The sequence below is a fragment of the Meriones unguiculatus genome, chromosome 3, assembly GCF_030254825.1.
Source record: "Meriones unguiculatus strain TT.TT164.6M chromosome 3, Bangor_MerUng_6.1, whole genome shotgun sequence".
Taxonomy (NCBI): Eukaryota; Metazoa; Chordata; class Mammalia; order Rodentia; family Muridae; genus Meriones; species Meriones unguiculatus.
In genome coordinates, this window is record NC_083351.1 from 127,929,739 (window position 1) to 127,957,684 (window position 27,946).

At 39.9% G+C, this 27,946-nt stretch overlaps 1 pseudogene; it reads left to right on the forward strand.

Annotated features, from left to right (window-relative positions):
• LOC110563128 (large ribosomal subunit protein eL8-like) overlaps positions 1–27,946 on the forward strand; it is a 136,399-nt pseudogene that overhangs the window by 103,819 nt on the left and 4,634 nt on the right.

Here is a 27,946-nt window from a genome sequence, read left to right on the forward strand (position 1 = left end):
GTCACACAATGTCCATAGTTTATACTAGCATTAACATTTAGTGTTATAAGTCCACAAATGTTGAGAAATGCATAAATGATGTAACAATACATATTCACCTTTACCAGAAATACTTTTTTAAAAAACTCACCTTTTATTTAAACTTTAAAACAATTAATGCTCTTCCACATTCCAAATAGAATATTTCAAACTTCATTGCATGTGGTAAGGAAAAACTACTGTTTGGCATTTCTCAGGAACCATCTTGTTCTTCAGATACAAAATTCTTAAAACTGTGTTTCATGTAGTTCTTAAAGGTGGGGTAATTTTATAAGTTTGAACTTATAACAAATCGTTATCCTTTTTAAAATGAAGTAATTTTGATGTCAATCTACTTCTTTATACCACAATCCTTAATACTGAGGAAATCATAAACAATTAATCAAGAGTTTTGTAACTGTTCATACATTTGTATTATTTGATTTGGTATGTTCTTTAGATTTATAAAATATTTCCCAGCATAAGTATCTTGCTTTTCTCAAGTATAAACATCTGATTAACCTCCTCAGAGCAAAAAATTCCTGCTTAAGATATATCTCCAATATGGATTTACATATTTTGACTAAGTGTTGAGATTTTATTAAACACCTTGTTACATTCTTTACATGCTAAAGACTAGCTGTATGCTACATATTTATCTTTATACCCACAGGTAAGTGTACCACTTTCTGCAGCAGAGACTACTACAGAGATCCACAACTGATCAAGTGCTGTCAGGGTGTCCAACTACAGTTGATAAGTTTACAATACAACCCCCACATATAAGGCTCAGCAAACATCATGAAAGAAGGGACAGAAACATTGTTAGAGCCAGAGGACCAGGAAGCATGGTGCTAGATAGACTTCTAGAGATGATAAGGAAGCTGCAACCATGAAATCTCAACAATATGGTTGCCTAAACAAGACCTGCAAAATGGCAGCACCAGACAACAAGCCAACATGGAAAGATAAATTTCACAAAGTTCTACCCCTACATAAGGAACTACATGCAATCAATGGCTACTGAGAAGGAGAAATCAGTCTTCTACAGGAATGTGTCCCTGATAGGTTACCCCATCCCAAGGAGTCATTCAGTACTAAACATATTACATAAGAGCAATATTAAATGGGCTCAGTAGGTTGTCTATGGGTGGAAGGTTCACAAGGGAAACAATAATTGTAGAGAAAAGGTCATGAACTTGAGAGAAAGTGACACCAAAGAACTTGGGGGGAGGGACATGCAAATGATGTAAATACAAGACACATGTATAAAATTCTCAGCAAAATAAAACTTTAAATTTAAAAAGTCAGAAAATCTTTTAAAATCTAAAGATATACCTCATAATCCCATATATTCAAGAATAATACAAACCACAATCAGGAGACAGCAGGAAATAATAAAGAGCAGAGATTAGTGAAGTAGAGACTAAAAATGAAACACTTAAAACCAATCAAGCAAAGAGCTGATGCTCTGAAAATAATAAATAAGATTAACAAGCCTCTAGCCAAACTAACCAAAAGAAAGAGATGACCAAAATTAATAAAATTAGAATTTAAAGGAGCTGAGTAAAACACAGACAATTATTATGAAGTATTTTGAAATTCTGAATTACAGAAATTATTATAAGATCTAGAGAAAAATAGATATATTCATGGATACACATGACTTAAAAATTAAATCAAGAGGCTATAAACAACTTAAACAGATCCATGCCAATGAACTAGACTAAAGCAGTAATAAAAGATCTCTGTATTAGTTAATTTTCTGTTGTGATAAAACACCATGACCAAGGCAACTTAGAGAAGGGTTTATTTGAGGCTTGTGGTACCAAAAAGAAAATGGTCCATCACCATCACTGTGAAGAAGCATTGCAACAGCATCAGGAATGATGACACAGGAATGGCTGAGAGCTCACATCTCAAACAGCAAACAGGAAGCAGAGAAAGCAAACTAGGAACTACATATGACTATTGAAACCTCAAAGTCCACACCAGTGACACATGTCTCCAGAGAGACCACACCCACTAGGCCTACCCAAACCCTGTATTCAGAACTATATATTCAGAAACCCAAGAATACAGAGGACATCTCATTCAAGCTACCACAATCTACGAACAGCAGCAGCAAAAAGCTCACGACCACAAGGGTCCAGTGTCAAATTCTATGAAACCTTTGAGGAAATGATAATAATGCTCTTCAAACTAGTCCATAAAACAAAAAGGGAAGGAAGACTACAAGTGCATCCCCACGAAGTGAGCATTACTCTGACGACATGTTGCTAAGGACACACTAAGAAGAAAACTGCAGCCTTGAATCCTGATGTACACAGATGCCAAACCTCACAGTAAATTATTTTTCCCAGCATTTTTTAATTTTTTATTTATTTCAACAATTTATTCACTTTGTACCCCAGCTGTAGCCCCCTTCCTCATTCCCTCCCAAACCCTCCCTCCCTCCTTCCTCACCTCCCCTGACCTTCCCCCAGTCCCCTGATAGGGGAGGTCCTCCTCCCCTTCCCTCTGACCCTAGCCTGTCAGGTTTCATCAGGACTGGCTGCATTGTCTTCCTCTGTGACCTGGTAAGACTGCTCCCTCCCTCAGGGGGAAATGATCAAAGAGCCAGTCACTGAGCTCATGTCAGAGACAATTCTTGTTCTCCTTACTAGGATATCCACTTGGAAACTGAGCTGCCATGAGCTATATCTGTGCAGGGGTTCTAGGTTACCTCCATGCATGGTCCTTGGTTGGAGTATCAGTATTAGAAAAGATCCCTATGCCCAGATTTTTTGGTTCTGTTGCTCTCCTTGTGGAGCTTCTGTCCCCTCCAGGTCTTTCTATCTCCCCCTTCTTTCATAAGATTCCCTACACTCTGTCCAAAGTTTGGCTATGAGTCTCAGCATCTGCTTTGGTACCCTGCAGGGTAGTCTTTCAGAGGCCCTCCGTGGTAGGCTCCTGTCCTGTTCTCTGTTTTCTCTCCCTTCCAATGTCTATCCCGTTTGCCTTTCTGAATGAGGATTGAACATCTTACCCAGGATCCTCCTTCTTGATTAGCTTCTTTAGGAGTATAGATTTTAGTATGATTACCCTCTACTGTACATCTAATATCCACTTATAAGTGAGTATATACCCTTTGTATCTTTCTGCTTCTGCAATACCTCACTCAGGATGATCTTTTCTAGTCTTTTGGTACATAAATAGACCTAGACAGAAATCACATAATTATTTCAACAGACATGGAAAAGTTTCACATCATTTCATAAGATCCCTGAAGAATCTAAGAATAAAAGGATCACATATTGACAAAAAAGCTATAAAGCAATATACAGCAAACTGTTAGCTTTATATTAGATAGGAAAAGAGATTAAATACACCCTTTAAAATCGAGAGTAAGATGGGATGCACATTCTGTACTCTGATTCAACACAGCCTTTGATGCCTTCGGGAGAATAAATACAAGAGAAAGAAATACAAGGACTACAAGTCAAAAAGTAAAAGGGAAAATTATCCCTACTTTTAAAAGCTTTGTTTATGTTTCTTCTTCTTCTTCTTCTTCTTCTTCTTCTTCTTCTTCTTCTTCTTCTTCTTCTTCTTCTTCTTCTTCTTCTTCTTCTTCAAAGCACCAAAAGGCAGCGAATGACACCCATGCAGTGAGAAGGGCCAGAGGACCCAGGGGCCCAGGATTAGGAGTCCTAGGCTGCTTCCACAGTCAAGGCAGCCATGTTAGGGCCCTGGTGGTGGGTGTGGTCAAGGTCACTGGGAGGTAAACACAAAGACAAGGAGTGGTTCTCTGTCACAAGCTGGGCGGCCTGGTTAAGGACATGGAGATAAAGTCCTTGGAGGAGATATACTGTCCTTCCTGCCCATTAAAGAATCTGAGATTATTAACGTTTTCCTGGGTACATCCCTAAAGGATGAGGTTCTAAAGATCATGCCAATGCAGAAGCAGACACAGGCTGGCCAGCAAGCCATCACATCAGGTTCAAGGTTTTTGGGGGGGACTACAATGGTCACATTGGTCTTGGTGTTAAGTAATCCAAGGAGGCAGCCACTGCCATCTGAGGGGCCATCATCTTGGCCAAGCTTTCCATCATCCCTGTGCAGAGAGGCTACTGGGGGAACAAGATTGGCAAACCCCACACTGTTCCATGCAAGGCGACAGGCCACTATGGTTCCATTTTGATGCATCTTATCCTTGCTCCCAGAGACACTGGCATAGTCTCTACCCTGTGCCCATGAAGCTACTGATAATGGCTGGTATTTATGACTGCTACACTGCACTGCCACACTGCCACACTTGGCAACTTTGCCAAGGCCACCTTTGATGCCATCTCCAAGACCTACAGCTACCTGGCCTCTGACCTCTAGAAAGAGACTGTGTTCACCAAATCTCTATCAGGAATTCACTGATCATCTTGTGAAAACCCACACCAGAGTCTCTGTTCAGAGGACCCAGGCTCCAGCTGTGACTACCACATAAGTGGTTTTATTCAAGAAAAATAAAGTGAATTAAGTCTGAAAAAAAGGTTTATTTATTTATGCATTATTTTAATTAAAATTACAATTGTTTCACTTTCCTCACTCCAACCACTTACCTGACCTTTACTCTCTCTCAAATTTATGTCTTTTTCTTTATGATTGTTATATTTATATATGGGTAAATATACAAATGCACCCTGCTGAATACATTTAGTATTGCCTGTGTGTATACAATTTCAGGACCAGACACCTTATGCTGCACCACCAGGGAAGAAATTCATTTCCAGGAGAGGCTAGCTCCCCTCTCTCAGAAGTTATCAGTTGACTATAGTTCTGTGTCTGAGTGAGAACAAGTGAAATTTTCTCTTTCCAGATTAGCATGTTTACTGATATTGTCACTGTACTGGTCTCTTTGGGCGCCCATACTGTTGAGGTATCACAGATGTGGCTTTCCTGTTCTTTCTTAGAGATACACTCTCACAGCAGACTTCCTGGTTGCCTGATTCTTAACAGTCTTTGTGCCCCTTGTCCCACAACGTTCTCTGAGCCTCAGGTGCAACTGACATAGCTACTAGGGCTGGGGTCGCACCAGCAGCTGACCTCTGAATTATAAGCAGATGTAGTTTTCTGGCTTGCTGCAAGAAAAATGTTCTTATATATAGTGAGAGTTATACTTATCTGTAGAAAACAATTCCTTTTTTAAACAAAACGCCATAATTCTGTACTTAAAAGACCCTATAAACTTCGCCAGAAATTTATCATTTCTGATAAATACTTTCAGCAAAGAAGCAGAACACAAAATCAACATACAAAACTCAGTAGCTATCTATATAGCAATAATAAACTAGATAAGAAAGAATCTTCTTCATGTAGCTTCAAGAAGTAAAATGCCTTAGAATTTGCCTAACCAACAAAGTGATAGACCCACACAATGAAAACTTGAAGATGATAAAGACAGAAGATGAAAAAGACTGAATTTAAAGATGTAAAAACTTCTCGTGCTAATGGTTTGGCAAAAACAAGATAGTGAAAATTGTCACAAGGCCAAAAGCATTCTACAAATTCAGTGCAGTCTCCACAAAATCCCAAATGATATTCTTCACACAGATAGATAGATAGATAGATAGATAGATAGATAGATAGATAGATAGATAGATGCTAAAACTTATATGAAAGTACAAAATATCCCAAATAGATGAAGTAATTCTTAGTACAAAAAAAGAAAAAGTGGAGGAGGAGAGGGGTAATTCTGGATGAATCACAATATTCAAAATCAAATTATATTATAGAGGTATGGTAACAAAAAAAAACATAATACTGGCACAAAACTAGATGTGGAATAGGATAGAGAAAGTAAAAATAAACCCACAAAGTTATAGCAACTTAAATTTGTACCATGCGAAATAATATAAGGCAGCCATCTACAGACCTAAAGAAGCTTAACACTAAGAAGGACCCTAGGGAGGATGCTTAAATCTCATTCAGAATGGTAAACAGAATAGAGACCAGAAGAGATGGAAAAGAGGAAATAAGATGGGAGTTTAGTTAGTTCAGAGGACTATAGAGGGTCCTCTGAAAGGATTCACCCAACAGGGGATCGAAGCAGATGCTGAGACTCAGAGCCAAACTTTGGGCAGAGCTCAAGGAGTCCTATGGAGGAAGAGAGGGGTGGGAGTAGAAGGGCATGGAGGGGATAGGATCACCACAAGGAGACCAACAAAACTAAAAGATCCCAGGAGGTCCTGCAGAGACTGATGCACCAACAGAGGACCTTGCATGGAGAGGACCTAGACCCTTTGCTCAGATGTGGCCAATTGGCAGCTCAGTCCCCATGTGGGTTCCCAAGTAAGGGGAACAGGGGCTGTCTCTATAATGAACTCAGTTGACTTCTCTCTGATCACTCACCCCTGATGATGCAGCCTTGCCAGACCATGGAGGAAGAGGACCCAAGCAGTCCTGATGAGACTTAACAAGCTGTGGGCAGGTAGCGACTGTGGAGAACTCCCCCTTTCAGTGGACTAGGGGAAGGGGATGAGAGGAAGAGAAAGGGGGCGTGGGACTGGGGGAGTTGAGGGAGAGGGCTGCAATCAGTATTTATAATGAATAAATTCTGAAGAAAAAAAATAAACTACAATGTAGTTTTAAAAAACTACATTTCAATTTAAAAAAAATTTTAAAATGTTACACTTACCAAAAAAATCAATCAATAAATAATTGTACCATGCCACCAAAAGGTCACATTAGAGAAAGAGACAGCACTTTAGCAAATGGTACTGTAAAAACTGGATTTCAACAGGTGGAAGAATGAAGCTAGATTCCTGTCTCTCACCCTACACACATACCAATTCAGGTGAACCTTAATGAAACATCAACAACTCTGAAAATGCTGGAGGGAAAACAAATCAAAGTATGAGCATAGGCAAGAATTTCTTGAAAAGGACTCCAATGGCAAGGGGACAACCCCAAGAATTGACATGGTATTACATAAAAAATATCATAAAATCATAGCAGAGGAATCATCAAGATGTCTTGCCATTAAGAAAACAAATGGCAAATGCTGCCAGAGGTGTCAAAAAAGAAGACCCACTATTCACCTTTGGTGGCAGTGCAAACTGGTGCAGCCATTATGAAACTCAGTGCAGAGGCCCTCCAGAAAACTAAAAACTGAACTACTGTATGACCTATCTATGCTACTTGAGTACTCTAGCTCAGCATAACACAGATGGAGTCACACAACATGTTCATAGCAACAGCATTTACAACAGCCAAATAAAATGGTAGCTAGCATAGCTGTCCATTGACAAATGAGTAAACCAAATATCATACATATGAAGAGTAGATTTTAATTTGCAGGAAAAAAATAGATGTGATAGGAAATCATTCCCTTAAGTGAACTTAGCCAGAATAAGAAAAATAAATACTTGAGTTTTTGTCTCTGTATGTATAACTATGACGGTTAATCTTGGCATCAACTTGTCTACATTTGGAATCAACTAAAACCCAGGCAGCTTGGCATGCCAGTGAAATTTTCCTTGATTGGATTATTTGATATGAGAATATGCACCACAAATCTGGGCCATGCCTTCTGGTGGCAGACACAAAAGAAGGAAGCTTTTCAATTTTAACTGGTTGCCCTCCCTCTCAATGCAAGTTCATCTACCCTGCTGCTGAGGCATTCCCTTACTAGTGATAGAACCTACTTATTAAGGATGCCAACACAGAATGAAGAGAAGCAGCTACCTCAGAACCCCCCAGTACCAGATTGAGACTGCTAAGATTTCCAGTCTCATGAACTGAATAACTACCAATTCTTGATCTTTACAGCAGGAGACAGATACTGTTGGACTACATGAACCACAGCCTGTATAAAATCATATATATATATGTATGTATAATGTGTAATTATGTTAAATATTAATTTATTAATATACATTTTAGTATCTATTATATCATATGTAATATATAAGATTTATTAGAGTAGCTTACATTCTATCAGTTCTGTTGCCTTAGAAAACCGTAACTGAATGCTGGAATGCTAGTAAATTTAGGTATGCCCTGGTTACTCGCATGCCTCACTGGGTGCCTGTGTCCATTGATGCCCCTCACGCTATGACTCTCTTCAGACAGAAAAGGGATCTTGGAACTACAGCCACCATTGTTACTACCATCTCATTGGCGGCTGTTGGAGCTACCACCAGGGCATTAGCCATGAGTCATACTAAGCAGACTGCTCAGACCCTGAATAATCATTTAGCCAATGTAGCTCATGCCTTAGTTGTACATAAAGGAATTAATGCTCAACTAAAAGGAAGCTTGATGGTGGTCAATCAGAGGATTGACCTCTTGCAGGAGCAAATTGATACCCTATGGCAAATCGCTCAACCTGGCTGTCAATGAAAGTATGCTGGACTTTGTGTCACTAGCATACAACATGAGAATTTTTCCTGTGCTGCAAATCTGTCTAAACAATTGTCGAGCTATATTTTAGGTAATTGGACTGGAGAATTCGATACTACGATGGAGCAGCTGAGAGTGGCCATTGTCACAGTAAATTCTACCAGAGTGGACGCAGGACTAGCCACAGGATTATCAACATGGATTGCTGCAGCCATGAATCATCTGAAGGAATGGGCGGGCATGGGAGCATTAGCAGGCCTTCTGGTGTTGGTCTCCTTGGTTTGCCTGTGGTATATATGCAAGATTAGAGTCTCACAACAGTGTGATGCAGCCATGATCATTCAGGCCTTTACAGCCATTGAAGCAGGACATTCTCCCCAAGCATGGTTGGATACCATAAAAAGCTAAAATGATACGCTCAGGATGCGAGGCTAAGCACTGCACTCAGGGTCAGCCGCTTTCGACCCAGAGAAGAGCATGTCTGATTGCATGCGGGTTGATGCCCCAGGTCCCGCCTCTGAGAAAAAGGTATCGGTCGGGTCTGATGCTCTTTGGGTGGATGACACCTAAATGAACATCTGTACAAAGTCCCAATTTATTTCTAATATCAGAGATCAGACCTCTACTCTTGCCTGATGCGTCTAAAACAAAAAGGGGGAACTGTAGAGAGCTGCGGAATGCTATGCCTTAAAGATGGAGCTGGTTTCTGCCTTCCACCTTCCCGATGGTGAGTGCTCTCTGTCACGAACAATTCCACATTTGGCTAAGGCTGAGGATCCGGCTTGCTTCCATGTATGTGGACCTATCTGCATTGCCCACGTGGCACGCCTGGGTTGGCTACCCAGAGGCTATTTAAGCTGTGGGCTGGCTTTCCCCAGGGTCCGAGGATTGTTCAAGGTTCCTGAATAAACTGCATTGAAAAAAAAGAAAAGAAAAAAAAGAAAACCATAACTGATACAATAACCTAGTTTCAAGTGTGTGTGTGTGTGTGTGTGTGTGTGTGTGTGTGTGTTATGTGAAGTGTGGTGGTTGAGTAGGTCATGAAACAAAAAGGAAATTTTGAGGGGAAGAAGAAATCTTAAGCAAGATGGTAAATAGAAAAAGTAATAGAATACATTTAATGAAGAAAAATTTGGGGCTAATGGAAGTAAAAGTGGGAACCAAAATAGAAAGGGGAGAGGAAAGAATAGGAAAATACAGTGGAGAGGGATAAATGAGAAAAACATAATGACACATTTGAATGAAGCTGCTCTGATTAAAGTAATTACTTTGCATGAAATTCTAGAACTATATTTTTTTAAGCTTTAAGAAAAACAGCACTGCATTCTCTGCATTGTAATGGGTTTTCTCTAGTCTGATCTTTTCAGCTTTAAGTAAGTATTGAATGACTTTTTGTGGGGAGGGAATAAGAACGCTAAAGCCAATGAAGACCCAAAGTTGACATCAGGTGTCTTCCTTATTGTTTTTTATTTCTATTTATTAAGGAGCAGTTTCTTACTAAACAAAGAACTTGTCAATTCTGGCTGGTCTAGCTAGCAGCTTTGCCCTGAGGGTCTCCTATCTTTTTTTTTTCAAGTGCCAAAATTACAGATGACAAACATTAAAAATAAACGAAAAAGATTCTACCACATTTTGTCTCTTCATAATGGACTCCAGATGAAAGAGAACATTTCTCCATTGTAAGCTTTCTGTGCATGAGACAGAAAAGGGACAACCATCTTCCTCGAGTTGTATTTTTAACTTTATTTATCTGTTTTTTGTTGTATGTACTGTATGAGGTGGAGCATGTGAACCACACAGTGTGTGAAGATCAGAGGACTTCATAGATTCTCTCCATCCACCTTTCTGTGGGTTACCAAGACTGAATTCAGGTTACTATACTTATGCCGAAAGGGCCTTTACCCACTGAGCCATCTTGCCAGCCCCTTAGAGTTGTATTTCCTTAGAACATGAAAATATAGTTCCATGGTTATTAAAAGCATATATCTCTGTGTCCGTTCTGGAATAAAATGTGGTCTGCCACTAAATAAATGATATTGTGGGAATTATCAAACCCCAATGGTTAATTTCCCTGCAAAACAAAGCACAATATTTTATTATCTACCTCACAAAGTTGCCATGAGAATTATATGTGAAGTAATTAACACCTACCTGATACAAAGTGAGCATTCAGGAAGTTGATCTTCCTCTAACTAATGAAGCGATAACATCTGAATCATATCTCTTCATTCTTTTATCTAGGTGGAAATTACTGTCCATGACCAATTACAGTGGAATGTTTAGTGTTTGTGTATGAATAAGTATGTGTGTGTGTATGTGTTTGTCTGTGTGTGTGTTTGTGTATGCGTCCCTAAACTCAAGACAAATACTACTTCATATTCCTCTGGTGGCCCCTGATGCTAAACACCAAAGACACTCATTGGAGAGGAGTACTCTTCTTTCTTCTAAAAGTATTTCCTTCTTTCTGGCAATTAAAAATCATCTGGTACACACTAATTTTCCAACTGCATTCCTTAAGAAAAGAGAAATAACTCAGCCCAGCAAGGCAATGGGTGTAGAAAATAACACAACAGTGTCTAATTCCACAGTGTAACTGTTGAAGACTGAGTTGCTCGGTGGGTATGAGGCAGGGGAGGAAGAACATCTCTCCCCAGGTGCTGGTCACTTGTTAATCATTGTTGAAGCACTGTTAACCTCTGTTAAAAATTGTTCTTATCATTAATGAGAAATTCCTTAATTTATATCATAAACATTCATTTTGTTGCTTATTTTCCTGTAAATAAGCAAAAACACTGAGGCATGGAGTAATTTGATTCTCTCATTAGCAGCTATTCAACTCTCCCTTGCTCCCCTGTCTGACCTGACTGGATGGACTATTGGCAAAACAGCCAGCCTACTACTCTAATGCCAAAACCATCATTTTGTGATATACATGCATGTCTTAAGACAACTACACAAAAACTGCAGCTGGTCGCTTGGCTCCTGGAGGTGCAGCTTATAACAGAAATGTTTGCAGCCAGTTATACACGCTTTTTCTATAAAAGCCTGTGAACCCTAGATGACCTCATAATAATTTTCACCTTGACTTAAGAGGAAACACTTCCCCTGCTTAAGGAACTACTATAATTAATGCTGATTCCCCTGGTAGAGAGACTGATTGGAGCTAAAAAAGGTAAGACTGCCACTTGTCCAAACAATTATCTGTCATGGTTGGCACAAAGAAATGGCCTATCTGTCAAAACAAATGTCTGTTTATAGGACTTGTTCTTGTATAAGTCGTTTGGGATTTTGGTATTATATCACAACAGAAAAGTAACTAATATAAAATTTTGACTAGAAAAGCGTTATCGCTGTTAAAAAAAATGTTGCTTTATGGAGGAATATGGAAGACAATGGAAGTTTCAATTAAATGCTATCAGCAGAGCTTAAAGGTCTGTTCTAGTTGTTGCCTGGAAGACAGTAGCTCTGAGAGTTATGTGACCTGTAGACTCATGAGATTTTGGAGAAAGCCAAGGACTTCCACAGCAACTGGGCTAGAGAGAGATCATTTGTATATGGTATTTTGGCAAAGAATCTGAAAAAAAAATAATCTGGCTGCCTTCTACCCTTGTCCTAAGATCTTTCCTAAGATTGGTCTAAATAGCCCCTTTCTGGTTTTATAAATAGGCTGCTAAGGCTTACTGAAGAGATCAGCTGAGAAAGACATTCCTGGCAACCTCCCATGCTGTTGCAACATCAGGTTCAGTAAAGGCTTATCATAAGTCATATTTCTTTAGCAACTTTTAGTACTAAGAGATGAGTCCACTGCACAAAGAAGGAGCATCAGAGACAATAAATAGTGACAGTGGCAGCAGCATAGTCAAACTGATGGGCATGGCAGTGGCAAATGGCTTACACCCAGCTTCTAAGTCCTAAGCAACCCCACCTTTATCCAGTGTCTGTTTTCAGAGCCACAAGCCCCCAGCTTCTAGGTGCATTGTATCAACAACAGCTCATTAGCAGTGGTAGATACTGTGTGGCCATCAATCCCAGCAGCCTACTGGTGATCCTAGCTACCTGCTGGGATCCTACGCACAGCAATATGACCAGAACAGTAAGTTTCCAGTCCTAAAAATAATAATAATAATACTAACCATTCCTGGTGCCACTTGTTCTGGTTTTAATTAGAAATGTCTCCTATAGGTGTATTTGAACTGGTCCACAATTTGTGATGATATTAGGGGAATATCATCATTATGGTGGTGGAACCAATAGAAACCTTGCTGAAGGAAGGACACCACTGATGGTGGACTTTGACAGTTTATATCCCCACTTGAGTTGCAGTTCACTCTCTTACTGTGTGCAGTTGAAGATGTGATCTTTCAGCTTCATGATCTGGCTGGCTGCTGCAATGCTTCCCCTGCCATTATGGACTTTCTCTATGAAACTCTTAGAAAATAAACTCTTTCTTCCAAACCAAACTCTTTCTTCTAATACCAAAATTTGCTTTCGGTGTTGGTACTATACCACAACAGAAAAGTAACTGATACAGGATTGGTACCAGAAGTGGGGTGTTGCGATAAAGAACCTACCCATGTTGGTACACGGAGGAATGTGTAAGGTTTTAGAAGTTTGGACTGAAAAGCAGTTCAATGTAAGCAAGAGCTTAAAGCCTGTTCCACCAAGTCACCTGGAAAGCAGCAGTGCTGAGAGTAATGTCAGCTGTAGAGGTTCAGCACACAAGGCTTAGAAGGCAGTTGAGGACTTCCACAGCAACTGGTCTAGAGGCCATTTGTATGTGATGTTTTGACACAGAGTCTGGCTGCCTTCTCCCTTGTCCTGAAATTTTTCCTAAAGCCAAATTTAAAAGTAATGGCTAAGATACCATTGTCAGGCCATAAATGTGCCAAGAAGAAGCCCTGAAACAGGCAAGAAGATGGATAAGGAAGATAAAGCTTTCAATTGGAAAACAAACCAAAAGAAAAAAAAGTAACAGAAAAGAAGAAACTTGAGGATCCAAGGCCATAGGAAAAGTCTGCTGGCCACATGTTAAACTTAAATATGGGCAAAAAGTAACCTGTTCCTTATACCTGGGATGACAGCTACCCTCTTCCATTCTTATTGAAACATCTTGATACCCTGTTGTGACATCTTTTGCTGTCTACAGCTAGAATTAAATGTTGTCCTAGAACCTATTGTATGTTATACCATGGCAGCTCAGTCTCCAAGTGGGCTCCCTAGTAAGGGAAACAGGGGCTATCTCTGACATGAATTCAATGGCTGGCTCTTTGATCACCTTCACCTGAGGGAGGAACAGCCTACCAGGCCACAGAGGAGGACAATGCAACCAGTCTTGATGAGACCTGATAGGCTAGGGTCAGAGGGAAGGGGAGGAGGACCTCCCCTGCCAGTGGACATGGGGAGAGGCATGGGAAGAGATGAGGGAGGGAGGGTGGGGTTGGGAGGGGATGATGAAAGGGGCTATAGCTGGGATATAAAGTGAATAAACTGTAATAAATAAAAATAAATTAATTTAAAAAATAAAAAAGATCCAGCTAAAATTTTTTTAAAAAAAAATCATACAGTGGTTCAGTATCTCTAGTTTTCATTCACTATTCCTACCTCAGCTGTGAATTTAAAATAAACCCAGTCTGAATTTCTGCTAGAACCTGCTGTTTCAACTTTATTGTACTCTGAATTCTGTATCACTTGAATTAAAATAACTCATTTAAAAGGCAATAAAGTAGTAAGAACAATAAGACTAGATTACTTGGCAGAGGAAATTTCAAGACAGCATAACATTGAGTCTGTATATTGGGAATTATTGATAAGTATTATGTATGTCTGCAATAAAAGAAGAGCATGTGGGGCAGAAAGAAATGAAAAAATGTACAGTTTTGAAAGAAAAAGCATTAGGAAGTTTGATGTTGCAGTCAAAGCTCATGCTTAAAGATGTGACTCTAATTGTTAAGGAGATTATCATGATTAGAAAAGCTCTGTAGAGGATGCCCTCGGGGCAAGACTCTTCCACAGCTAAGCTTCCAGCTTAGCAGCTGCTTCCTTCTAGAAAGCAATCATTTTAACAACTAAAGGCTGCTGTTAATGTGGTTATCATCTCTGAGTGTCCATCAGAAGCTCGAAGCAAAACTTGGCAATTTTGTGCATGTGGAACTAGCATTGGAAGTACAAGATAAAAGAGTGGAGGGCATCTGAGAATCCACACACATACACAGTTATGGAAAGCCATTGAAGTCAAACAAAATGTACCAGTGCTGAACTCACTGCAAAAAGGCACTGAGAGACATGGAGACACTAAGAGGCCATTGTTTAAAGCTATAAGAGTGAAACTCAGGTTGCAGTGGAGACCATAAGGTGTTGAGGTGTCAGAGCCACAAGACATTGAGAGCCATGAGGCAAGATACAAGGAGTGGACCCATCCTAAAAGAAAGATATGGGCTGATGGCAGCCAGGTGGAGGGGCAGAGCCGTCTAAGACCTTTAAAACTAAAATCTCAGACATCAGACCTGAAGCTATAATATTTGATATTTTCCATGCTGGAATTGATCTTGTCTTGGTCGAGTTTTTCCTCACTGTGCCCTCTTTTCTGCTTTTGGGAATAGAAATGATGTTCTATGTTAGGAGTATGTAATTTTCCTTTTTTATTTTACATGGGGCCTATAGTTAAGAAACTATAATGAAGGCCTGATGTGGTGACATACACCTTTAGGAAGACCACTGTGAGTTCGAAGCCAGCCTCGTCTACAAAGCAAGTCCAAGACAGCCAAGGCTACACAGAGAAACCCTGTCTCAAAAAACAGAAAACAAAACAAACAAACAAAAAAAAAAGAACAATGTCAAGATTACAGGGACTTTTAAAGCTGGACTAAATGCATTTTGTATTATAGTACAGCCAGTAGGCCCATGAGGGGTCGAGAGCAGAATGCTGTGGTCTAAATGAGAATGTCCCCCATAGGTTGATGTATTTGAATACTTGGTCCCCAGTTCTTGCTGCTGTCTAGGGTATTGTAAAAGCCTAGTAGGCATTACCTTGCTGGAGGAAGTATGTCAGTGGGGATGAAATTTGAGTTTGTAGCCTAGCTCCGCTCACAGTTCACTCCCTGCTTAATGTTTAAAAGGGACAATGTGATTCTTCAGATTCCTGTTCCAGCCACCTGCTGCCATACCCTGGCCCCCACCATTCTGGACTGTTGCTTTTGCCACAACAGAAAAGTAACTGACACAACACCGAACCCAGTCTGAGCAAGTCTCTCTTGCAGCAGCCACTACCTTATAAATGCAGTGGCTCTCTGAAACCTAGAAAGACAACTGAACAGTTTCAAAGTGGTCAGGGCAGGAAGAAGGGAAGCAATAGTAGAGAAAGACATGATGGAGAGAAGAGAACTGACTAAAAGGGACAAACAGTGTAAGGAGTTAGAGAAGAGATCCTCTAGCCACTGGTTGCCAGGGAGTTCCAGAGCATTGCCCTTAAGGTTTCAGAACCAAGGATCTCAGTCTCTAGGCTGCTCTCTTAACAGTGACCACTGTGAAAAGCAAAGAGACCCAATCTGCAAGACCTACAGAGGACTGTCACACTTACTGCTGCCAAACAAGAAAGGAAAGGGGAAAGCTACTGAAAAGCATCATTTAAGTAGCTTCTCCTTGCCTACCCACAATTTCTACCCAAATAGTGAAAAAAAAAAAAAAAACCTCATTCACCTGACTAAGCAAGCACTTTCTGAGAAAGCCTATTATTTAGGAGTTGAGATGTGTAGTGATTAGTCTTGATTATCAACTTGCATGGATTGTGTGGAAGTGCTTGGGGGAATGACTAACTCTCATCACTCAGCATCTGTACGTGAGCAGCACCACTGCACAGTATTAAGCTTCCTATTGCCATGATAAAATATCATGACAATCAGCAACTTGGGGAGGAAAGAATTTATTTTATCTTACAGTTTGTAGTACAAAATCCAGGAAAGTCATAGCAGGCACACGAAGGCAGATCTAAAGCAAAGGCCATCAAGAAATACTGCTAACTGGCTTCCTCCTTGTGGCTTGCTCAGCCTGCTTTCTTATGCCATACAGGACCACCAGCCCAATTAAGCTGGGCCCTCCCACTTCAGTCATCTATAAAGACAACGCACTGCATATTCACCCTCAGGGCAGCCTGATGGGAAAATGTTCTCAATTGATGTTCCCTCTTCTAAAAAGGACTTTGGCTATATCAAATGGACGTAAAACTAATGAGTACACATGCAAAGAGCAAGTATGATTGTTTTCTAGATTTCTGCTAATGTAAAGTTACTTATCATTTTTATGTTACAAGGGGCACGGTGATTATTAAATGAAATAAAAAATTTCAAAGGCTAAGTCTAATTACACCATTTGTTAAGCTTGTACTTGAACCCAATTAACTTGAGAAGAAAAAAATCATCTGTGAAAGCAAGGAAGTTTTAAGAACACTCTGCTGAATGTGCAATGATTGAAATAGTTGAAAGGAGAATCTTAGAAAAACACATTTAATTAAAACTGGTGCTGGTATATTAGTGTAACATTTATTTTAGCAAAATAGTTCTTTCCTGTATAAACAAGATCAATTTACACATGAATAAAGTGGACCAAGAGCAAGCGATAAATGAAGGACTAAGGCAATGCTGTTTCAGAATCAGTAATCTTGATGAAAAATGGTGAGGAACTGGGGAAAAGTGAGAGTGAGGGCCCAAGCCAAGCAGGAGTAATTATTTAGTCCCAGCACACTTGGAACAGAAAGAAAAACAAACCTGTAGTGCCAGATCATCTACTAGTCTTAAAAGTGTTCTGGGTTCAGGAATAGAGGCACACTGACCATTCAAGAACCAGACTCAGACTGATGGAGGTTTACTGAACACTGAACACAAACTGACCAGTCAAGGCTCCGTCTGGCCAGAAACTGTAACCAGGTAACAACCCGATAAACAGGTGGAGGACTCAAGGGGGGGGGGGGCGGCATAGCATTTTGACCAGTTAAACAAAGCATTTCCGAGTACATTTTATCTAGCTAGCTAGACAAAGCATTTTAAACTGATTGGATAGGATATAGGCTTGGGGACTTGGAAGTTCCGCATTCTTCCAGGAGAAAGGAACAGGGCAGAATGTTGTGATCTTAACTCTAATTGAACATACATTTATCTTTAACTCAAGCAGAACAAGCTTTTATCATCTATTGTTTTATTCTAAGCAGAAAGTATTATTGAATGTACCCTGGTCTCAGGCACGTAGGACCTGAGAACTTGAACTTAATTTCACCTTTTGATCAAAATGGGAACTAAAAAAATGAAACGACTTCTGTTATGCTAAAGAAGATAGCAGGTATTAACAGAGGATGTTGACAGAGGAGCTACAGTTATGCTAAGAACTAACATAGGGGCTACAGAGTTTAAGCAGGTTAAGCAAGTTACAACAAAAAGACCAAAAATGTACAGTATTTAGATAGTTTTAAATGATGACAACAAATATCAATTTAAAGTATTATAGTGAGTGAAATTGAAGTACAATAAGGCAACCACACCTCCCAGATGATATGGGCCACTGGCTATGAGTGACGGTAATGACATTGGTGGTGGTGGTGGCATCAAGAGTGGTGGTGGAGTCAGAGATAATACACTGTGTGTGACTTGGTGCTTAATATTCAACATAGGCTGAGTTCAATTCTCAGCGATTTGACCTCAGCCTCTCAAGTGCTGGGTTGTTGGAATGCATCATCATGGCCTTTTTCAGTTTTTTACACATGAAATGATTCAAAAATATAGTCTTGGAGGCAACATCAATGAGCTATTATTATAAATTTACTAAGTTGAAGGACTAAAATATTATGTAATGCCTTCTTGAGGCACTTCCTACTAGATTAAGTAGGAAGCAACCCACAAAATTTTAATTCATGTGAGATACATCATGTGAGCGTGCTGGCCCAGGGTCTAATATCCACTTATAAGTGAATATATACCCTTTGTATCTTTCTGCTTCTGGGATACCTCACTTAGGATGATCTTTTCTAGATCCCACTATTTGCCTGCAAATTTCATGATTTCCTTGTCTTTAATTGCTGAGAAGTATTCCATTGTGTAGATGTACCACAGTTTCTGTATCCATTCCTCAGTTGAGGAACATCTGGGTTTTTTTCCAGCTTCTGGTTATTACAAATAAAGCTGCTATGAACATGGTTGAGCAAATGGCCTTGTTGTATACTTGAGCATCTTTTGGCTATATGCCTAGGAGTGATATCGCTGGATCACAACCCAAATCCTAACTCATCCATGTTCTCTTTTCTTTTCCTCCTCTTCCTCTCCCCTCACTTCCCACCCCACCCGCACTTTATCCTTTCTCTTTCTTCATGTATACATGATTAATGACAAATTTCTCTGTACCACACCCCTCCTTTGCAAATCTCCTGCCAGAAGCTTACGGTTGGTCTAGGCCAGGAGCAGTTTGTCTCTCATACCCTCTAATCAATCCCAGAATTATCTGCAGCCAAAACTGTATTCTTTGCCTAAGTCATTGAAACCAGCCTGAGTTCAAGATAAATTGGTTGGCAGCTTGATCTTTTTATCCTACCTAGGCTATTCCTCGTGTCTTTACCCAGTGTGAGAGTATCACTGCTCTCTGAGGGGATAACACTGAAATTTGATCTCTGTTGTGAAGTGGGGAGAAGGACTCCAGGTAGAGTATCCTAGCAAAAAATAAGAGAATTGCCCTTTCTGCTCAGTTTTGCCTAACCAAAAGCATGGGCCAAGTCTCGGGTATTTCGCTAAATTGGCTCACTTCCTCAAGCTTACTCAGCTGCATAAAAGTAAAGCAGGCTCTAAAAGCACCACCTTAGTACAGGGACATGAGGGACAGGCCTTGCCAGCAATACTTCAAGCAAAAACGTTTACAGTTGCTTACCTTTTCTCAAGCTCTAGCCCAAAGAGACTACTTTTCCGGAAGGCCACACACATTTTCTGCTGTTGAGCACAGAACATGTCTGAGAAAAGCTTTGTTCTAGAAATCATACTGGGAAAAGGGAGGAGGAAGGAAAACAAGACACATTTACCGATACCACAAATGGCCAGGGACATCTCTGGCCAGAGGTGTCCTTTCCAATAAGGGTAAGTGAGTTAAGAAGCCATCTCATCAGATCGGCACAACAAATGAAAACCCACAATTATGAGCCAACAGGTATTGATTTACCTCTGCAGTGCTTTAATAACATCTCAGAGGAGAAATTCTACCCCAACGGAAGAACACAACAGCCAGAAGCTAGCTTTGGAGATAGATCCATCCAGAGTCCCACAAATGAATTGCCTAAAATTGACGGTGGGGATAGGTTTGTTTACATTGTACTGAAATGGAAATCTAGTTTTTGGTGGTAGGGTGTGTGAGAGCAAGGTATTTGTCTTTTCAACTCATTAACTAGTTAATATCTTAGTAATTCAATAATAAGTGAACCAACTGAGGGATGGCTGAGAGTTGTGAACTAGCCCTAAGGCCCATAAATCGTTCACAGTGAGAAACAAGCTAGACATTGAAAGGTCACTTTGCCCTAAATCACTTAAGACATTTTAAATAGTCGAGAAACATTTAGAGCTATTCTGTACCCAAGGTAAGACATGTTTAATTGAATTAAGTATTTTATAGTCCTGCTAGACACACAAATTTTCTCCAAATAAATGGAGGAATTGCAATTCTAGTATGTTCATGAAAGAAAAAAAGTGACTTCAGTTCCCTACTAAAAAAAAAAAAAAAAAAAAAAAAAAAATGTGATGTATTTAACAAAAATGGTATGGTTGCCTTCCATTTAGAAACTGCAGTGATCAAATAGAAATATTATGGTAGAAATATTATGGGCTGTAGACACTGCAGTGATCAAACAAGCAACCAGAATGTAAGAAAACAGCAACGGCCAATGTGGGCACAAGATGGAAAGTCTCTTAAAGTTTCCTTTCAGAGTTGAAATGAATTAATCAGTTTCTTGATGACTTCTGCCCATCTTGGCACTTCCACAAACACATGGTGAGGTATGTTGGTGCCTCAGAAATTGCCATCGTTTTCAGCAACTGAGAAAACCCAAGCTGTTAAACCGAAGCTTGCAAAACAACAGCTAAGAATGACTAAGAAATATGTTTCTGCAAACCCTGGAGGCAAAGGCCTCCGGGTTGCACTTGAAAAATCACCATTATGAAAAACACACATATGTGCACTGACTCCCATCTGAAACATTCTGAAAAAAGTGAAGGAGGCCGGTTACTAATGCAATCATGGGATCTCCTGTCACTGAGTAAACACTCTGCTAGATGGGAAAGGGAAGATGAATCAAAGAAAGTCACAATAAAGGTGGTTGTTAGCCTTACACATTACATTATATATATATATATATATGATATCATTATTTATATGAGTGCTCTGTTTGCATGTGTGACAGAAGATAGCATCAGGTCCCATTATAGATGGTTGTGAGCCACTATGTGTTTACTGGGAATTGAACTCAGAACCTCTGGAACAGCAGTCAGCCCTCTTAACCACTGAGCCATCTCTCCAGCCCCATATAATAGTATTATATATACACGTGTGTGTGTGTGTGTGTGTGTGTATGTGTGTGTGTGTGTGTGTATCTTATGAAAAGTCTATAAATCAAATAGGATACCTCTGGCCAGCAATGACCTTAGCCATTTGTGGCATCTATAAATCTTGTTTCTTCATATTTGAGAGCCAGATATTACACACACATACACACACACACAAACACACACCCTCCCTCACACATCAATATGAATACCATCTTTAGTGGGAAAGCCAGGCATTTCTGTGATAACAACTAATCAAGTCACAGGAAAGCTGTTTCTCGTTTTCAGTAAAGTTGAAACATGTCTTCCAAGAAGTCCTCATTCTGACTAATGGGAAGACAATTGCAGTAAATCCATTATGAAGTTTCCTCCTTGGGAAAAATTGGAAACTTGGTAAACTATGTTTTCTAGACTCTTTGATTCTTCCTTAATTCTAAGCTCATTCGATACTTTATGCCCATGCATTGTCCCAAGAACCTTACTAGCCTGAATATGCCAATACTCTCAGACCTTGGACACACTCTAACCTTTACCCAGTCTTATAAAATGTATTGCATTTCCTGATCCTTTCTGCAACTGAAGTCAAAAATGAGTACTTCATACAAATTATCCAGATCATACGGTACTCCTCTCACCTAGAGAAGCAACAATAACCATGTTTAAATGCTTGTATTGAAACACATTTGCTTGCAAAACGTGATGTTACTATTCTCTTCACAGTCTAATATAACATTTTTTAAGCAATGCTGATCTCTTTGTTTTTTTTTTTTATCATGAACTAGGTAAGATTGGCAACTTGGTTTTTCTGTTGTTGTTTCTGTTTGTTTGTTTTTTAAATTGGATGCTCTGTGTTGGTACGGGGGATAAGCGTGTCACAGTTGCCAGCTGACCTTCAAATTAAAAGTTTAATAGTAAGTCTTAGGGATTGTTAATATGTGCTGCATAGATTTTGTGCTCTGTGGTGAACTAAGAACTTTACAATCCCACTGCCATTCCTCTCCTGGACAGATGAGTCTATTTCCCCTCTTCGGTGAAATCAGCCTGGCAGGGTGACTTTCCTTAACAAACAGAAAGTGGGAAGGTCGACTTTGGCTAGTGTTGGCCAACAGCTTGGCCTTAAGAAGCAGGGTCACTCCTGCTTTCCCTTCTTGGGAGCCCAAAGCCACTACATGAGATTTAAAAAGGAGTGACTCTGACATGAACTCGGTGGCTGGCTCTTTGATCACCTCCCACCGAGGGGGGAGCAGCCTTACCAGGCCACAGAGGAAGACAATGCAGCCACTCCTGATGAGACCTGATAGGACCTCCTCTATCAGTGGACTGAGGGAAGGGCATGAGAGGAGAAGAGATTGGGAGGGAATGAGAGAGAGGGCTACAGCTGGGATACAAAGTGACTGAAATAAATAAATAAATAACTCGAAAAATATTTTCAGAAAAAGAAAAAAAAACTTTCTCTTCCCTATCACAGGAGCTTCTGCGCAGAGGGTCAAAATTTCCTGCTGTTACTGGCAATTCAGCTGAAGAAGAACAATTGAAGATTACTTCAGCTGTAAAACATCTCCAAATAATGGCAGCTATAAGAATAACACCAGTGAAGGCCAGAAGTACCACCAAAGAGGGCTACTGTCATAGATTACTAAACTTTGGAGGGGTCTATTGTACTTCGATAGAAAGCTGAAACACATCCCCAAGGGCTGCTCTTAGGTACATCATTAATGAGGTTTTTAACTTCTTTTTATTTTCCCCATCTTGATATCATGCCACCATTCATACAACGATCGCATTACAATTGCCTTGAGCACCATAATCAATTGGACCAGGAGGTAGTATTTGAAACATAATAGAAACATACTATTTCTAATGTCCATACAATACTAAAAATTGCCACTTTTCCATTTCCATGGGTTTGGGAACAGATCCAGTGCCATGGGCGACTTGTCAAGGCTCTCACAGTTCATCAGAAACAAAGTCAGAGTTGCATCTGGAGCTATTGAAGCCACATTCCCACACCGGTGTTCCGTCCTGTGTTGCTAATTCTTCTGGCCAACAGAGGGCCAGGCCTGTGATATGGCTGGGGAATCTGCTCCCTTCTGAAGAAAAGTCCTCACAGCCATCTGCTTGCCTCCTCAAGCCATTGTTTGTCTATCCAGTCCATGCCTGTCCCTGCCTCTTTTTAAGCCCTATCCCTGACCTCCACCACTGTTTCTTCCCATCCCTTCTGATTACTCTAGCCTAATTATAGCTCTCTAACTTACAAGATAATAATAACATCCTGTGGAGGTCAAACAAAATATATTCTTAAAAACAAAGTTAATTGCATCTTAAGGTGTTTATAAATAACAGAAAGATAATAACCCTTTTAATATGTAGAGTGGATACACTTCTTTCTCAAAGAGCTTTGTAACCATTAACTAATTGGCATTTCAAAGAAATAGTAACTGTCTTGTAACCTGCGGAAGCAAGAGTAGCTTACAGAGAAGCAAGCCTGTCCCTCTCATGATAGCGCAGGACTCCCAGCTCTTACACCCTGGGGAGCAGTGTCCTGAAGACAGGGTGAAGTCAGACAAAGGCTGGGGACCCAAGTATGTCTTCCCATCTACTTGCATGTCACTCACACACTTACTTATATTCCCTTAGCCACAAACCTTGTTATTTGAGAATGTGGCTTTCATCAATTGTTATGTAAGGGGAAAAAAACGTCCTCGTGAGTTATTAGACAACAATTAACTCCATGCAGCTAAAGACAGAGCTGAGGGAGATGTATGAGTTCTCTCCCAACAGCCATCTACCACCTAGGAAAGTGTTTCATTTAACTGAGTAATGATGCCAACTTCTAAAAATAGCTGTGGACCCTTTTTTACTATATAAATTGCCTTGGTATTAAATAACACAGCATTTTTCTGTTACTATCTCTATTATTTGAATACTGCTTTTAATGATATCCAAGTGGGTTGTTTTTGTTGGTGGTGGTGGTTGGTTGGTTTTCTTTTGTTGGTTTTTTTTTTTTCCATGAAAACACCATATCTCCAAGATAGAACTTTGAAAATGATGCTGGAGAAAGTCTTCCTCAGTTTCCTATGTCTGAAAGATTCTCAAGTGCAATACAAACTAAATGGAATGCCATAAGGAAATGTTATCAAACGCAATATTGCAGATATTAGTTCTCATTGATAATAAAGAAGAGGACAAATTCAACCCTTGAATCTCCTGACAAAGGGTGGAATTTTAAAGCAAACAAGCCTGAATTAATCTCCTAAAGCTGTGTGTGTGTGTCTCTGTGTGTGTGTGTGTAAGATACTTGTACATTCCTCAAGTGTGTGTGTGTGTGTGTGTGTGTGTGTGTGTGTGTGTAAAAGAGAGAGAGATGTACATTCCTCAAGTGTCATCTACCTTGTTTGTCTGAGACAGCATTCCTCATTAGCCTGAAACTTGCCAAGGAAGCAAGGCTGTCCAGCCAGTGAGCACTGGGAATACATCTGTCTCTTCCTCCGCGCAGTGCTGAGATTAGAAGTGAAAGCTACCAGGACCACTATTTTCTTCATGATCAAACTCAGGTCTCGTGTTTGCATGGCATACATAACTGAGTTGCCTCCCCAGCACAAAGGCTGTTTTCAATGTTCTCGAAAACAACATAAAAATTGAGACTTAGTCATCATCACTGGTCTTTCGTCATCTCCAATGAGGAATTCTTGACACCAAATTAAAAAGAAAAAGAAAGTTTACTGGTATCATGAGAATCTTACAACAAAAGAGAAATTGCTATTTAAAATCTGTAGCTACTTTGCTTTTCACATATTTCAGGTAGGTTTTCAAGACAGAAGTGGTTAGAAAATCTAGCATTACATGGCAACAGAACAAACTTAAAAGTTTTCTTAAACTTACTTGGTATGTATGCTTAACTTATTTTGTATTAGACATTCCTGGCTTAATATCCAGGTATGGAAATACAGAAATTCACATATATTAAGGATAAATATTACAAAATATTCCACAAATTTTATATCTTCTGATGTAGACAGGGAGGAGGGAGTTAGATAAGTTTCCAGTACCAGGCATGAATTTCCTTCTATTGAGCAAGTCTTAAGTCCAATTAGATGGCTGCTGGTTACCCCAAGATATAAGTGAGACTGTTGCTCCTCTGAGCAGATCTTTCTGTGTTCCTTATTGTTGTGGTTCATAGGCTTTGCAGCTGGGTAGGACTATGGTTGCTTTTCTCTATTGGCAGCTTACATGGCACTTTCCGAGATGAGGGCTGGTACTCGGGGAAGAAAATTCCAGGACAGTTCCTGCTCAACTCCTCCAAGTCCTGTGTCTGAAGTGTGTGATGTCTTCAGCAATAGAGACTCACAGTCATCCTCTGAGAGGCAAGCAAGGGCAGCAACCATCCCTTATATTATTTTGAGAGTTTCAAGGGCCTGTAGTCAATCTTTTATGCCTGTCACTGGAGGTTTTGTTAGAAAATCTATGGCTCCAGGGGAGAACACCATCACTGCAAGCAGTATAACTTTATTTACAATATGTATTTATAAATAGAAACTTATAAATATTATTTGTGTATTCCTAAGTAAATAGAAACTTAAATGTTCGGGAAAAAAAGCCAGCGATAAACATTATTATTTCAAGTTTAAATATGGCCCTCAACAATTCTTCTGACTTGCAATGGAACATACAGTGGTATCTGGAGAGCCAATTAGCAATTCAGTATGGAGGTAACACGGCAGTACAAGATCAGTGTCTCCAAAGAAGCCATTTACTAAACTCTTCCTATGGCCCTAGGACTTCATGGAATAAAAAGAAAAAGAAAGGTACAATTTAGACTCTTCCGGCTCAGACTGCTATTTTCAATTTGGTTCCAGAGTCCTACCTGTAGAGGAATGTTAATTCAGAACATGGCTTTTCTGGCAAGTAATCACATACAAATATCTTTTAGGTCTGTGTGATACGGCTGGAATACAAACATGCCTTTCCAGCAGACATAAGCAAGCAGATCTGAGTTCAAGGCTAGCCTGGTATAGAGCAATTTTAAGATAAAGAAAACCTTAGATCCAGGCATGGGGTACACGCCTTTAATCCCAAACAATGAAGGTAAAATTGGTTTGTAGAAGGAATCACCCGTGTATGGAAATAAGGTTTAATTGAGTGGCAGAAACAGTGAAAGACTTAACAGAATAAGATACACTCAACTTGTCATGAGAAGGAAAAAGAAAGGGAAGCTACTTAAAGGGAAAAGAGAGAGAGGAGGTAGTTCTTAGTTGGACAGTAATAGAAAGACAGGTTGAATATCCTCCGGAGGTATCTCCATCCCTGATCTCAAGTTGTACTACAGAGCAATAGTGATAAAAACTGCATGGTATTGGCATAGAAACAGAAAGGTGGGTCAATGGAACCGAAAAGACCCAGAAATAAACCCACACACCTAGGAATACCTGATTTTTGACAAAGAAGCGAAAACCATTCAAAAGAAAAAAAGACAGCATCTTCAACAAATGGTGTTGGTCCAACTGGATGTCTACAGGCAGAAAAATGAAAATAGAACCATATTTATCACCCTGCACAAAACTAAAATCCAAGTGGATCAAAAACCTCAACATAAAAGTAGATAATTTTACAAGAAAAAGTGAGGAAGAGCCTAGGACTCATTGGCACAGGAGACAACTTCCTGAACAGAACACCAACAGCACAGGCTCTAAGAGCAACAATCAATAAATGGGACCTCATGAAACTGAAAAGCTTCTGTAAAGCAAAAAAACACTGTTGTCAGAACAAAACGACAGCCTACAGACTGGAAAAGGATCTTCACCAACCCTATATCTGACAAAGGGCTGATACCCAGCATATGTAAAGAACTAAAGAAGTTAAAAGGCAATAATTCAAGCAACCCCATTTAAAAAATGGGGTATGGAGCTAAACATAGAATTCTCTGTAGAAGAATATAGAATGGCAGAGAAACACATAAAAAGATGTTCAACATCCTTAGCCATCAGAGGGATACAAATCAAAATGACCCTGAGATTTCACGTTACACTCATCAGAATGGCTAAGATCAAAAACTCAAGAGACAACACATGCTGGAGAGGTTGAGGAAAAATTGGAGCCCTCCTCCATTGCTGGTGGGAATGTAAACTTGTACAACCACTTTGGAAATCAATCTGTCATTTTCTCAGACAATCACGTATACTGCTTCCTCAAGATCCAGCTATACCACTCCTAGGAATATATCCAAAAGATGTTCAAGTACACAACAAGGACATTTGCTCAACCATGTTTGTAGAAGCTTTAATCATAATAACCAGAACCTGGAAACAACCTAGATGTCCATCAACAGAGGAATGGATACAGAAATTATGGTACAAAATGGAATACTACTCAGCAATTAAAAACAAGGAAATCATGAATTTTGCAGGCAAATGGTGGGATCTAGAAAAAATCATTCTGAGTGAGATATCCCAGAAGCAGAAAGACACACATGGTATATACTCACTTATAAGTCAGTACTAGATCTTTAAGATAGGATAAACATACTAAAATCTGTACACCTAAAGAAGATAACCAAGAAAGAGGACCAGGGGTAAGATGATCAATACTCACCTAGAAAGACAAAGGGGATAGACATTGGAAGTAGGAGAAAACAAGTAACAGGACAGGAACCTACCACAGAGGGCACCTGAAAGACTCTACATAGCAGTGTATCAAAGCAGATGCTGAGACTCATAACCAAACCTTGGGAAGAATACAGGGAATCATATGAAAGAAGAGGGAGTTAGTATGACCTAGAGGGGACAGGAGCCCCACAAGGTCCAAATATATCAGGCACAGGGGTCTTCTATGAGACTGTTTTTCCAACCAAGGACCATGCATGGATATAACCTACAACCCCTGCTCAGACATGACTCATGGTAGGTCAGTATCCAAGTGGGTTCCCTAGTAAGGGGGACAAGAATTATTTCTGACATGAACTCAATGACTGGCTCATTGAGTGTCCCCTCCCCCCAAGGGAG